The sequence below is a fragment of the Hyperoodon ampullatus genome (assembly GCF_949752795.1).
Source record: "Hyperoodon ampullatus genome assembly, chromosome: 3".
Taxonomy (NCBI): domain Eukaryota; kingdom Metazoa; phylum Chordata; class Mammalia; order Artiodactyla; family Ziphiidae; genus Hyperoodon; species Hyperoodon ampullatus.
The window spans coordinates 116142394-116155695 of NC_136916.1; the positions used below are offsets into that span (position 1 = coordinate 116142394).

Below are 13302 nucleotides of genomic sequence, written 5' to 3' on the forward strand. Positions count from 1 at the left end.
TGGGAGCAGAAGGAAGGCCAGCTCAGTTTGGAGCGAGTTGGGTCTTTTTTTTTTTTTTTTTTTTTTTTGGCTGTGTTGGGTTTTCGTTGCTGTGCCCGGGCTTTCTCTAGTTGCGGTGAGCGGGGGCTACTCTTAGTGAGTGTGTGGGCTTCTCATTGCTGTGGCTTCTCTTATTGCAGAGCATGGGCTCTAGGCGTGCAGGCTTCAGTAGTTGTGGCACGTGGGCTCAGTAGTTGTGGCATGCAGGCTCTAGAGCGTGGGCTCAGTAGTTGTGGCGCATGGGCTTAGTTGCTCTGCAGCATGTGGGATCTTTCCGGACCAGGGATCGAACCTGTGTCCCCTGCATTGGCAGGCGGGTTCTTAACCACTGCACCACCAGGGAAGTCCCAAGAGTTGGGTCTTAAGGGATAAGTGGAAGTTAACTAGGCAGATAGGGACAGGACATTCAAAGCAGAGGGAACCAAATGTACAAAGCCTCAGCAGTACCAGTATAAAGCACAAGAAACCCCAAGTTGCTAGCTACGACTGGAGCCTATGAGCTTGGTAGAGAATGGAGATGGAGTGGTAGGAGGTACGAGTTCTTGTGAGCTTTTAATGCAACTGTACAGTCAGAATTGTATTCTACAGGGCATAAGGGAGACAATAAATACTTTTCAAAGGTGTTTTTTTTGTGCGTGCTCCGGCCCGCCCGTCGGATGCTGCCAGGCTCACGGGCGGGGCACAGCCTGCGGGTTCGGGGAAACTTTGTCACCCTGGTCCCGGAGAAAGCAGCGTCCTGCTTGCTGGGCAGCTCGCAGGGTGGCGAACTGGCCTGCAAGGAGGAACAGGTAGCAGAGGAGTACCTCACAGACCAGAGTGGCTGCTCCAGTAATAAAGAACCCTTCTGAGGTGTTGAGATGCATGGAGGGACTTAGTGGAGTTCTTCGGGCTGAACAGCAAATTAAAGATAACTTGCGAGAGGTCAAAGCCCAGATTCACAGCTGCATAAGTCATCACCAGGAATGCCTTCAAAGCCATGAGGTGTGGCTGTATGAACAGGTAGGTCTCATCTAGCAGCTTAAAGAGGAGATGCTTCAGCAGCAGGTCCAACAACTCTACTGGTTACTGGGCTAGTTCAATTGTCTTATTCACCAGCTGGAGTGCACCCAAAACAAAGATCTAGCCAATCAAGTCTCTGTGTGCCCGGAGAGACTGGGCAGTTTGACCCTAAAACCTGAAGCTTCGACTGTCCTGCTCTTTGAAACCGATAATAACTGCCCTGCACCAGGCAATCACCACGTTTGGGTCTCTCAAGACCATTCAAATTTCTGAGCACCTGATGGCTCATGCTAGTTCAACAAATATTAGGCCCTTCCTGGAGAAAAGAGGCTACATCACATTGCCAGAGCAAAAGTCAGCATCCGGCACCACAGCAGTCCCTCTCAGCAAATGGCTCCTTGGAAGCAAACCTGCCAGTGGTTGCCAGGCTCCTTATATGCCCAGTACCAATCTGCAGGACTGGCTCACCCAAAAGCAGAACCTTGGAGAATAGTCAGACTTCTGCTAGAGCCTGCAATTTCTTCAGTAATGTCTGGGGCAACCTAAAGGGCTTGGAAAACTGGCTCCACAAGAGTCAGCAACAAGAAGTTTCTTTTGCTGGGAAACAAGTTACCAAAAGTGTAACAGCTATTCTACTACCAGTTCTTACTCCAGTGAAATTGAAAAGGTTGGAGATCTAGTGCTTCTTGATCAAGATGAGGTGGAGCTTTCTGATTGGCTGGTGACTCCCCAGGAATCCCATAAGCTTGAGAAGCCTGGGAATGGCAGCTGTGAAACCAGTGAGAAGTTTAAGCTCTTGTTCCAGGTGTTCCAGGAGTCCTATGGTGTGAATGATTGGCTCGTCAAGCCTGATTCCTGTACCACTTGTCAGGGTAAACAGCCCAAAAGTGTGGAGATTGAGAATCTGGGCAATCTGAAGTGCCTGAATGACCACTTGGAGGCCCCTTGTCCACTCCCAGCATGATTACTGAGGATTGGCTTGTCCAGAATCATCAAGACCCATGTAAAGTAGAGGAGGTCTGCAAAGCCAATGAGCCCTGTACAAGCTTTGCAGAGTGCGTGTGTGATGAAAATTTTGAGAAGGAAGCTCTGTGTAAATGGCTTCTGAAGAAAGAAGGAAAGGATAAAAGTGGTATGCCTGTGGAACAGAAACCTGAACCTGAGAAACATAAAGATTCCCTGAATATGTGGCTCTGTCCATCCAGAAGAGAGGAAACAGAACAAGCTAAGGCACCAAAGGCAATGGCTTCTTCTAGAATTGCTGATTCCTTCCAAGTCATAAGGAACAGTCCCTTGTCAGAGTGGCTCATTACCCCCCCATGCAAAGAAGGATGTCCCAAGGAAGTGCCTCTTACAGAGGACAGAGGTGGCATACCAAAGCTTACAAGCCACTTGGCCACTTCCTGGTGTCCCTTTAACCCAGCTGACTGGGTCTTGCCAGGAAAGAAGACGGGAAATCTTAGCCAGTTATCCTTAGGAGAAGACAAATGGCTACTTCAAAAGAAGGCCAAGGGGGCTTCCCTGGTGGCGCAGTGGTTGAGAGTCCGCCTGCCGGTGCAGGGGACACGGGTTCGTTCCCCAGTCCGGGAAGATCCCGCGTGCCGCGGAGCGGCTGGGCCCGTGAGCCATGGCCGCTGAGCCAGCGCGTCCGGAGCCTGTGCTCCGCAACAGGAGAGGCCACAACAGTGAGGCCCGCATACCGAAAAAAAAAAAAAAAAAAAAAGAAGGCCAAGGAAGTATTACTTAATTCGCTCCTACAGGAGGAGCACAACTTTCCCCCAGACCGTTACGGCCTCCCAGCAGTGTGTGATCTCTTTGCCTGTATGCAGCTTAAAGTTGATAAAGAAAAATGGTTATATTGAACTCCTCTACAGATATGAAGGAATGGAGTACTAGAGTCAAGCCAATTTTCTGCAGATTATCACAAATCCATGAGCTGAGTGGCTGCAGCTTGCCAAATCATTGCATTTCTGGGTCTGATGTAGTTCCTTTTCTGCCTAATTTTGAACTAGTGAAGAGACATAATAAGTCATCAAATTATGAGTTACTGTGTAAAAGAAAAAGGCTGTTTGTTGACGCTGAGGTGATTCAGTTTCTTCTAACAGAAGTATTAATTCACCCCTACACTAGAAACACAGCATCGTAGTGGGTAGGTCTTTTTCATAAGCCTCCATGGCTCCTTAGTTTGGGTTGTTGTTAGAAGTACATTAAAGCACCGTAGTTTTAAAAATGAAATAGTTCTATAATCAAGGTGTGTTGATGTATTCTAATACTAGTAAACTTACCTAACGTTTTGATTGCCCTTCTTTGGATGCTTCCCTTGTTGTGGGTTTTCTTCCATTTACGGTGAATTCTTCTGTTTAATTAATATAATTTAATATCTTTTAATATAATATAATATATTTCACACAAATAATTAACCTTGACAGTATAGTGGTTTTTTCTTACCAAAACATGTATTAACAATCTTGGCAATTTTTGACATTAATTACAAAACATTTTAGCTTACATGCCAGATTCTACATTATTTTTCTTTTTTTGAAACAAACTCAGCTATTGCAAGTTTCATCTTAATTCCCGTCTCTAAACGTTATTATTTAAGTACCTAGATAGCTCTTTCAGAAGGGCTCCATATTTCTTGAAGACTATATTCAGGGTAATCCTAGCCTCTTTCAAAATATTCTGAAGAACTACAGGCAGAAGAGCCCCAGTGCTGACTAATCAAAAAGCAAAAGGCAAGACATGTTGGAAATGTAGTACTTGAATTATTCACTATCCTAAGTGTTACTGGTGCATCCTGTGTAAATGCAAGCTGAACTGGACACCTGGTGCTTTTAACTAGGCATAAATTAAATGCCCTCTCACTGCAAGCATAGCATACCTATACCTTATAATGCAGTGACATTTTAGTGAATAGGCTGTTTTGAACACTGTGCCTTGGGGTGTTTATTGAAGCTTTATGAAGACTATTGATGTTTCCTTAGTATCCTTAAAGTTATGTCCGTGCTTTAAAAAGTTTCTCTGTAGGAGAGAAATGGTATTTATATCATGTTTTAAAATTCTGTAAGATGAGACATCTTAGTTGCTTTCCAGGCTTTTAAACTATCAAGCCGCTCAACTTGCCTATACGTTATTGGAAATACTTTAAAAGTTTGTGATGTGGTCATCTAGAAAGCCCTTTTGGGGAAACTTCACAGTCCCAGTGTCATTGCCATACAACATCCTTAGAATTTTTGAACCACAGCTGAAACGAGCCTATTATTTTTTAGTTCCCCCAGATAACCATTTAGAACTTTAAAACTAAAGGTGGTGGGTAAAAACTTAAGGAGCCTTTCCATTATCTTAGGTTGCAGGAAACTTTGTAGTTTTTGAGGTTTAACACACTGTGTATCACTAAATTAACATTAATCACTATGCTAATGAGTATGTAAAACACTGTTTTGCGTTGATGCATTTTGTACCTCCCTCCATTAAAAGCATAACAGCCAAAAAAAAAGTGTTTTTTTAATAACAGCTATGTTGAGATATTGTTCACATACCATAAAATTCATCGTTTTAAAGTGCACCATTCAATGTTTTTGAGTATATTCACAGTTGTGCAACCATCACCACAATCTAGTTTTAGAACATTTTAATCACCCCCCAAAAGAAAACCCCATATCCATTAGCAGTCCCTCCACATCCCCTTCTCCCCTCAGTCCCTGGCAACCACTAATCTAGATTTTTGTAGATTTTCCTGTTGTGAACATTTCAGACAAATGGAATCATATGTAGTCCTTTGTGGCTGACTTCTTTCACTTAGCATAATGTTTTCAAGGTTCATCCATGTTGTAGTATATGTCAGTAATTCATTCTTTTTTATGGTCAAATAATATTCTGTTGCCTGGATATACCACATTTGCTTTATCCATTCATCAGTTGATGGGCATTTCCGTTGTTTGCACTTTTTGGCTATTGTGAATATTGCTACCATGAACATTTGTGTACAAATTTTTGTGTGAACATATATTTTCATTTCTTTGGGATATACGCCTAGGAGTGGAATTACTGGGTCATATGGTAACTTCATTTTTAACCATCTGTCAAACGTTTCCAAAGTGGACACACCATTTTACAATCTCACCCACAATGTACAAGGGTTCCAATTTCTCTATATCCTTACCAACACTTGCTATTGTTTGTCTTTTTTATTTTAGCCATCCCTGTGAGTGTGAAGTGGTATCTTCTTGTGGTTTTGATGTGGATTACCCTAACGGTTAATGTTGAGCATCTTTTCATGTGCCTATTGGCCATTTGTACACCTTCTTTGGAGAGGTGTCTATTAATATCCTTAGTCCATTTTTTTCATTGTTATTTGTCTTTTTATTGAGTTGTAAGAGATTTTTAAAATGTATTCTGGATATGTCCCTTATTAGACATATAATTTGCAGAAACATTCTCCCATTCTGTGGATTGTGGGCTGTCTTTTCACTTTCCTAATGGTATCCTTTTTTTAAGTTGAAGTATAGTTGATATAGAATATTATATTTCTTAATGGTGTCCTTTGAAGCTGAAAACTGAAATTTTGATAAAGTCAAGTTTATCTAGTTTTTCTTCTGCTGCTTGTACTTTTGGTGTTATAAGAAACCATTGCCTAATCTAGGTTTATAAAGTTTACTCCCATGCTTTTTGTTTTTTGTTTTTTCTAAGAATTTTACAGTTCCAGCTTCACAGATAGGTCTATGATCTATTTTGAGTTAATTTTTTAGTATGTCAACGTAGGGGTCCAACTTCATTCTTTTGCATGTGGATATCCAGTTGTCTAAGAACGATTTGCTGAAAAGATTATTCTTTCCCTTAAATTTGTTTTTTAAATGCTGTTATAGGTATGCTGGCAATGACATTCTAAAATGCTATTAACTCTCAGATTTATGATTGCTTGCTGACGAATTAAATTGACAACGAGAAAGGAATTTCTCTTGTATTTCACAACTAGATTACTTGTGCGTCTGAAAATTAATTTCTCAATAAGCATGTCAGGAATGTAGTTTTGTTTTCTAAGTATTGAATTTCTACTGTGCGCCAGAAAATGTGCTTGGCGCTGAGTATAAAATGAACAAAACAGACACAGTCCCTGCCTTCATGGATCCTGTAGTCTAGTGAGAAATTAACAGGGGGTCCTGATATAGTTTAGGGAAATTGAGGAAGGTTTCTGTGGTTGAAGAGTCCCCCGAAAAAACAACAGCATGAAAAGAAGACTGAGCAAGGAAGGAGCTTGACCTTTGGGGGAAAATAAAAGGCCGCTGGAGCTACAATGTTCCAGACAAGGAGAGAGATACAAGATGAGGCTGAATAAGTGGTCAGGGCCGGTGAATGGAGGACCTGTAAATCATTTCCCAAACCGTCCGTGAAGGCTCCCTGGGGTCCCAGCAAACTCTCAGGGGCGCCGCGTTTGCTTTGAATTTTAAGGGGAACGTAGCGCCATCTGTCGGACACAAAGGGAACTACTCAATCGTGCTGGTTTACACTTCAATTTCAGATGCCTCTACATTCCATCCGAGGGGTTCTCCGCAGTTGATGTGATAAAAAGCAAGTCCCTCGGGGAAATCATTGTGGAGCTGGAAATGAGGGTGATTGTGTCCAACCCGATTCCAAGGTTTGAGAACTTAAGCAGTGCCCAGCAGGTGCAAAGCTGCTAAGACATAAATATTGTTTGGACCTAATTACTTAATAAACAGAACTGGTAGGTATTTCTTCTGGCCCACGAATGCCCTGAAAAAACTATTATGATATTAAGGCCACCGTGAACGTAGAAAAGTTGGGAACCTCTACTGTTAAGGATTTTGGGGCTTTATTCCAAGTGTTACAGGCAGTTATTAAAAGGTTTGAAACACGGAGAGTGACATGGAGGCTTTAATTTTTTCTAGTAAAGTGATATTTTAAAAATCTAGACATTTTACCTAAAGTGATTTTGCTTTCAATTACTTGTTCAATTATAAAAATGTCTTAGGTTTAAACTCTAATTAAGGACTCCAACGTTTTCCTCTCTAACAGGCACTTTTGCCCCAAGGTGAGAGACCAATCAAGAACCCAAGCAGAGGTGGGCTTCATTCACTGGCTTAAAATTGTTCCTCCCTCCACAAACTGTCCACAAAAAGGAGAGAAGGGGCAGGACCCACTACTCTGATGGCTCTTGGTTCACTTCATGTTGGAAAGGATGGAACAGAATTTTATTTTATTTTATTTTATTTTATTTTTTTTTGCGGTACGCGGGCCTCTCACTGTTGTGGCCTTTTCCGCTGCGGAGCACAGGCTCCGGATGCACAGGCCCAGTAGCCATGGCTCACGGGCCCAGCCGCTCCGCGGCATGTGGGATCCTCCCAGACCGGGGCACGAACCCGTGTCCCCTGCATCGGCAGGTGGACTCTCAACCACTGCGCCACCAGGGAAGCCCCAGAATTTTAAACGTAGATTAGGCCTGGAAACCTGCCTCCTTTTTAAGTTGCTTGAAATTTGTATCCTCTCAAGTGGGTTTGACAATTGTAGCAGAGATTGCTGGTCCTACCAGTGTCCACTGGCCCCCTTCTACTTTAGTAAAAGAGCATCAGTCTCCATTTTATTTGGAGTTATGCCCCCCTCCCCACCTAACAGACTGAATTTTCCAGCCTCTTTTGACTAGGAGATGTGGCCATGTCACCAATTCAACTGACGATATGTGACCTTCCCAGAAGGCTGCTTAAAAGGAGCTGAGTTAGCTGGAAGGTGTATTCTCTTTGCCCTTCTGCCCTTTCTTCTTTTGGCTTGTGGCACAGATTTGGTGGTTGGAGTACTACCAGCCCTCTTGGACCATGAGATGACCTTGAGAATGAAAGCCAGTTGCTAGGGTGATGGAGCAGAAAGATAGGGGGAGCCTGTGTCTCTGATAACTGTGGAGCTACCATACTAGTCCTGGATAGCATTCCTCTGGACTTATATATGTTAACCTAAAACAAATAGATATTTCTCCAGCAAAGATGGGTTTATTCAGGATCAGCACAGAATTGCAGTTCAGGGTCTGCAACCATGGTGAGCCACATGCAGTTCCTCTCAGGGCAAGGGAAGGAGAATGCTTTTTATTTTTATTTATTTAGTTTTTGGCCACGTTGTGCAGCTTTCTGGATCTTAGTTTTCCAACTAAGGGATTGAACCCCGGGCCACAGCAGTAAAAGCTCAGAGTCCTGACTATTGGACCACCAGGGAACTCTCTGGAAATGCATTTTATATGAAAGGAAGTGGGCAGACTATAGTAAACAAAGGGTCTGTGGTTTTTCATTGGTTGGGTCCTTGCCGGGGAAGAAAAGTCTTTCTTCTTCCTCTGGGGGCTCTGCTAACCTCGTAGGGCATGAGAGCTCCCCCTTTTGGTCTCCCAACTTTATTTAATTGAGGTTTCTGTTGATTTATTTTTTATATACATATTTGACAGAGAAATTTCTGTCTTATTCAAGTTGCTGTTACTTGGCCTGGACTGTTTTTTGTTTTATGCCACAAAATCTATCCTAATAGTCCTCATGTATGATTACCCCAAATAAGGTCGCAGCCATTGAACGCTTTCCCCAAGGTGGGGATTGCCAGTTTCACAGATGGGTTTTATTCAGTATCAAAGAATATTTTTTTCCTCTGGAAACTATTTCAGCCCCAACTTTATTCTCAATATTTTTAGCCAGTGCCCTCCTTTGTCATTATTTAGGCAGGAGAGAGAGAGAGAGAGAGAAAGAGAAAATCCTTTTCCATCTTGATATAAAAATATTTTCTTATATATTCTTCAAATAATTTTGAAGTTTTGTTTTTTGCATTTAGGCTTCTAATTTAGTGACTCTGAAGGAACATCATAGAAGAGCCCCAGAGAACAGGCTTTTATTGGGCTATCCAAAATGCTCAAGAAGAATGCTTGTGTGGTTGGCTGGGTCTTTTGACAATCTTTGTCCTTGGAAACCCCTTTCCAAACCAATGAGAACAGTTTGTCTTGGCTGTGTAGAAACATACTTTTTGACCCAAATTTGAAAAATCCCTATGAAATAGGAATAACCAAAGGAAGTACTTGAAATTATTAAAAGATTTTTAAAACGCTTGATCTCTTTTTGACCATTTATCCTTTTTCGGCAGTAGCTCAGAATATTTTTAAAAATGTAATGATTGCATTATTTTTCTACGTAAGATAATTTTGCTAAAGCCTTCATCTCAAAAGTTTGCTCTTCAAGATTCTGCCCCTGGAATTCCTACCTTCAAACATGCCCATTTAGAGAGAAAAAGAGCTCTTGTTATGATTGGGGTGGGGAGAGTGGAAGATGTTTTTGAATCTACTAGGAAAGAGTTCAAGCTCAGAGTCTTTGATCTGCTGGGATTTCTAACACATGTGAACCCTCAACACACTTTCTCTAATTTTACCAGATGCAGCCAAGTTGTTCAGAGAGAGTCCATCAACTCATAAGTTGCTTTAGTTACAGATCTCTTGCTTTATATTATACAGGATGGATTTCCAGATGTTCTTTTGATTTGTAGTTTGCTCATTTCCCTCCAAGAAATTGTCAAGAAATGGTCTGGACTGGTGGACCCTTTATCTTTGTTTGCCCTAAGAGCTGGCATTGTTAGGGCACTTGGTAAGTTAAATACAGTATTTTGCAGACTCTGACACTGTTATTGTTTAGACTTTAGAGAGAAAAAGATCCGAGTTGAAATGGAAGAAGAGTATCAGGAAAGAAGCAGATGGCTTGCAAAAAAAATTTGTTTTCTTCCTCTGAAATAAAATGAGACTGCCCAGCCTTACTGAGATCCAGGAGATCTCAGGATGAAGTTAAATATGCTGTCGTAATACGACCCAGCACACATCTCTTGGCTTTCTTTCCTGCAAATTTAACAGCCATACTATTTTACTGAGTATCCACTATGTGCCTGGCACTTTATTGGCCCAACTCTTTCTACAGAAAGGCTTAACCGACTCATTACTAACTCTAATGGTAAACTAAGCAGAGAATTCAGTGATAGTCCTTGAAGCAGACATAAAAGTGTTCAGAGGTACATTCTGGTTGTATCTGTTTATCTGTCCTTTCAGTTAAGAATAGATACTTGAAACTTAGGAGACATTCTCATTTCTACCAGTTCTCAACTTTTAATAACCATAAATAAGCACCATTATAAAATGAGATAGAGAACATTGAATACTCGACTGTCTCTGCAGCTTCCATTTTGCCCTGAGAGAGGCAAAAATACTTCATGGATGAGCTTACGTCACTGGCATATTTCTCAACATTTGATCCATAGACTAGCATCAGCATCCAAGAACTTTGAAAGTGTTAGTCTTTTGCTACCACAATGTTACAGACTGAATCATTCTGAATCATATTGCTTTTTTAACCCTTCAAATGGAAATTTGCAAGCTTCGGATTAACATAGAAGAATAACAGAGATGGAATAGTTGAATAAAGTTCAGGAGTAGGGTAGAATCTGAAACAACGAGAAAATGACTGTAGGGGTAGTTCCATCCATTTGTTTATTTACACTGAAAATTCTTCCAGAAAAAAAAAGTTTAAAGTTGCTTAAAAGACACAGGGTTGAGCTATCAGTATATTACATTTTAATTTTCAAAAGGGCACAGGGATGGTAAAACAATAAAGTTTAGCCTTAAGTTTCCTGGTGGTCAAGGCAAAAGGGAAAGTCCTTGAGTTAAATAGCTCTAATTAGCTAATAAGAAGAAGCATAAAGTTTGTAAGGAGAAAGTTTTTTTCTGGGACTAAATTCTAAGAGGAATTCGTTTAAATAAAAAAATTAAAAGTTGAATAATATATGTGAGGAGTTTTTGCGTGCTTTTTTTCTCATTTAATTCTTACAAAAGAACTGTGAAGCATAGTGCGTCATCTTCGTCTTACAGATGAGGAAACTGAGGATCAGAGCAGTTATATTGACTGGACACAGCTGGGTTTTGAACCCTGATATAGCTGACTTGAAAGCCTACACTATGCACCACACTGCCTCTCAGTGGACACTCATGTATATTGTGTAGTTTTGGACTGTGAGTTCATTTTCAGTGGGGCTTTATCTGTGGCAATATTCTGCAGCCTGGATTGAGTCATAGTCCATCCAGAATAGTTTTGCATTTGTTTCTGTTAGGCACTTCAGGTATGACTAGTCCCCAAGGGCTTCTTTTTCTAGGATCTTGAGGTGAGACCTTAGATTATTTTTATTATTATTATTTTTTTTTGCGGTACATGGGCCTCTTACTGTTGTGGCCTCTCCCGTTGTGGAGCACAGGCTCCAGACGCGCAGGCTCAGCGGCCATGGCTCACGGGCCCAACCGCTCCACGGCATGTGGGATCTTCCTGGACCGGGGCACGAACCCGTGTCCCCTGCATCGGCAGGCGGACTCTCAACCACTTCACCATCAGGGAAGCCCCTTTTCCCACCCTTTTAACTTTCAAGCTACCTATACAGTTAAATTTGAAGTGAGTTTCTCATAGACAGCATATAGTTAGGTCATGTCTCTTAATCCATTTTGCCAATTATTAATTACGTCTATTTGAGCACTTTTAGGTTTACAGAAAAATAGAGCAGGGAGTACAATGTTCTCATATATTTCCTAACCTCAGTTTTCTGTATTAGTATTATCTTCCATTAGTGTGGTATATTTGTTATAATTGATAAGTCAATATTGATACGCTATTTATTATTAACTGAAGTTCATAGTTTACATTAGGATTCACTCTTTGTGTTGTGTGTTGTATGTTGTATGGGTTTTAACAAATCTATAATGACATGTAGCCACCATTATAGTATCATACAGATTAGTTTCACTGCCCTAAAAATCCCGTTCACAGCAAAATTGAGTGGAAGATTCAGATTCCCCATATACCCACTATCCCCAATACATGCATATCCTCCCAAATTATCAACATACCTCACCAGAGTTGTGCATTTGTTACTACTGATGAACCCACATTGACACATTATTATCACCCAAAGTCCATAATTTATATTAGGGTTCATTCTTGGTGTACATTCTATGGGTTTGGACAAATATATAATGACATATATGCACCATTATAATATCATACAGAGTAGTTTCCCTGCCCCTTAAACCTCCTGTGCTCCACCTATTCATCCCACACTTCTCCCTAACCTCTGGCAACCCCTGATCCTTTTACTATCTCAGTAGGTTTGCTTTTTCCAGAATGTCATATAGTTGGAATCATACAGTACGTAACTTTTTCAGATTGGCTTCTTTCACTTAGTAATATGCATTTAAGGTTCTTCCGTGTCTTTTGACGCTTTGATAGCTCATTTCTTCTTAGCATTGAATATTTAGCATTTGTCTATTTGTACCACGGTTTATTTATCTATTCACCTACTGAAGGACATCTTGGTTGCATCCAGGTTTTGCAATTATGAATAAAGCTGCTAATAAACATTTGTATACAGGTCTTTGTGTGGACATAAGTTTTAAGTTTTCAATTTCTTTGGGTAAATAACAAGGAATGTAGTTGCTGGATATGTTTTATAAGAAACTGCCAAACTTTCTTCCAAGGTGGCTGTACCATTTTGCATTCCCACCAGCAATGAACGAGAGTTCCTGTTACCCCATATCCTCCCCAGCATTTGGTGTTGTCATTGCTCTAGATTGTGGCCATTCTAATAGGTCTATAGTGGTGTCTCGTTGTTCAATATGCATTTCCCCGATATATGATGTGGGGCATCTCTTTATATGCTCATCTACCATCTATATATCTTCTTTGTTGTCTTAAGGTCTTTAGTACATCTTTAAATTGGGTTGTTCATTTTCCTATTGTTTTGTTTTAAAGAGTTCTTTGTATACTTTGGATAATAGTTGTCCAAAAATGTCCATGTCCTAATCCCTGGAATCCCTGTGAATATGTTACTTACATGGCAAAAGAGACTTTAAAATGTGATTAATCTAAGGACTTTGAATGGGGGAATTATCCTAAATTGTCTGGGTGGGTGTAATCTAATTACACGGGTCCTTAAAATCCGGGAACCTTTGCTGGCAGTGGTCAAGGAAGATGTGACAATGAAGAAAGACACAGAGAAATGTAATGTTGGTAGCTTTGAAGACGGAGGAAGGGGGCCATGAGCCAAGGAATGTGGGTGACCTCATGCAAACAGAGCCTTCAGAGCCTCCAGAAAGGAAAGCAGCCCTCTGGAAACTTTATTTTAGCCCCGTGAGACTCCTGTCAGACTTCTAGAACTAAATTTGCATTGTCTAAGCTGCTAAATTGGTGGTAATTTGTTACAATATCA

General features: G+C 41.0%; 1 pseudogene across 1 annotated transcript; it reads left to right on the forward strand.

The window, feature by feature from the left end:
• The first annotated feature begins 900 nt into the window (after positions 1–900).
• Positions 901–2900, forward strand: LOC307049618 (nuclear receptor coactivator 4-like; annotated as a pseudogene). Its single transcript has 2 exons — positions 901–2544; positions 2766–2900. The product of its transcript is annotated as a nuclear receptor coactivator 4-like (transcript).
• The last annotated feature ends 10402 nt before the right edge of the window (positions 2901–13302 follow it).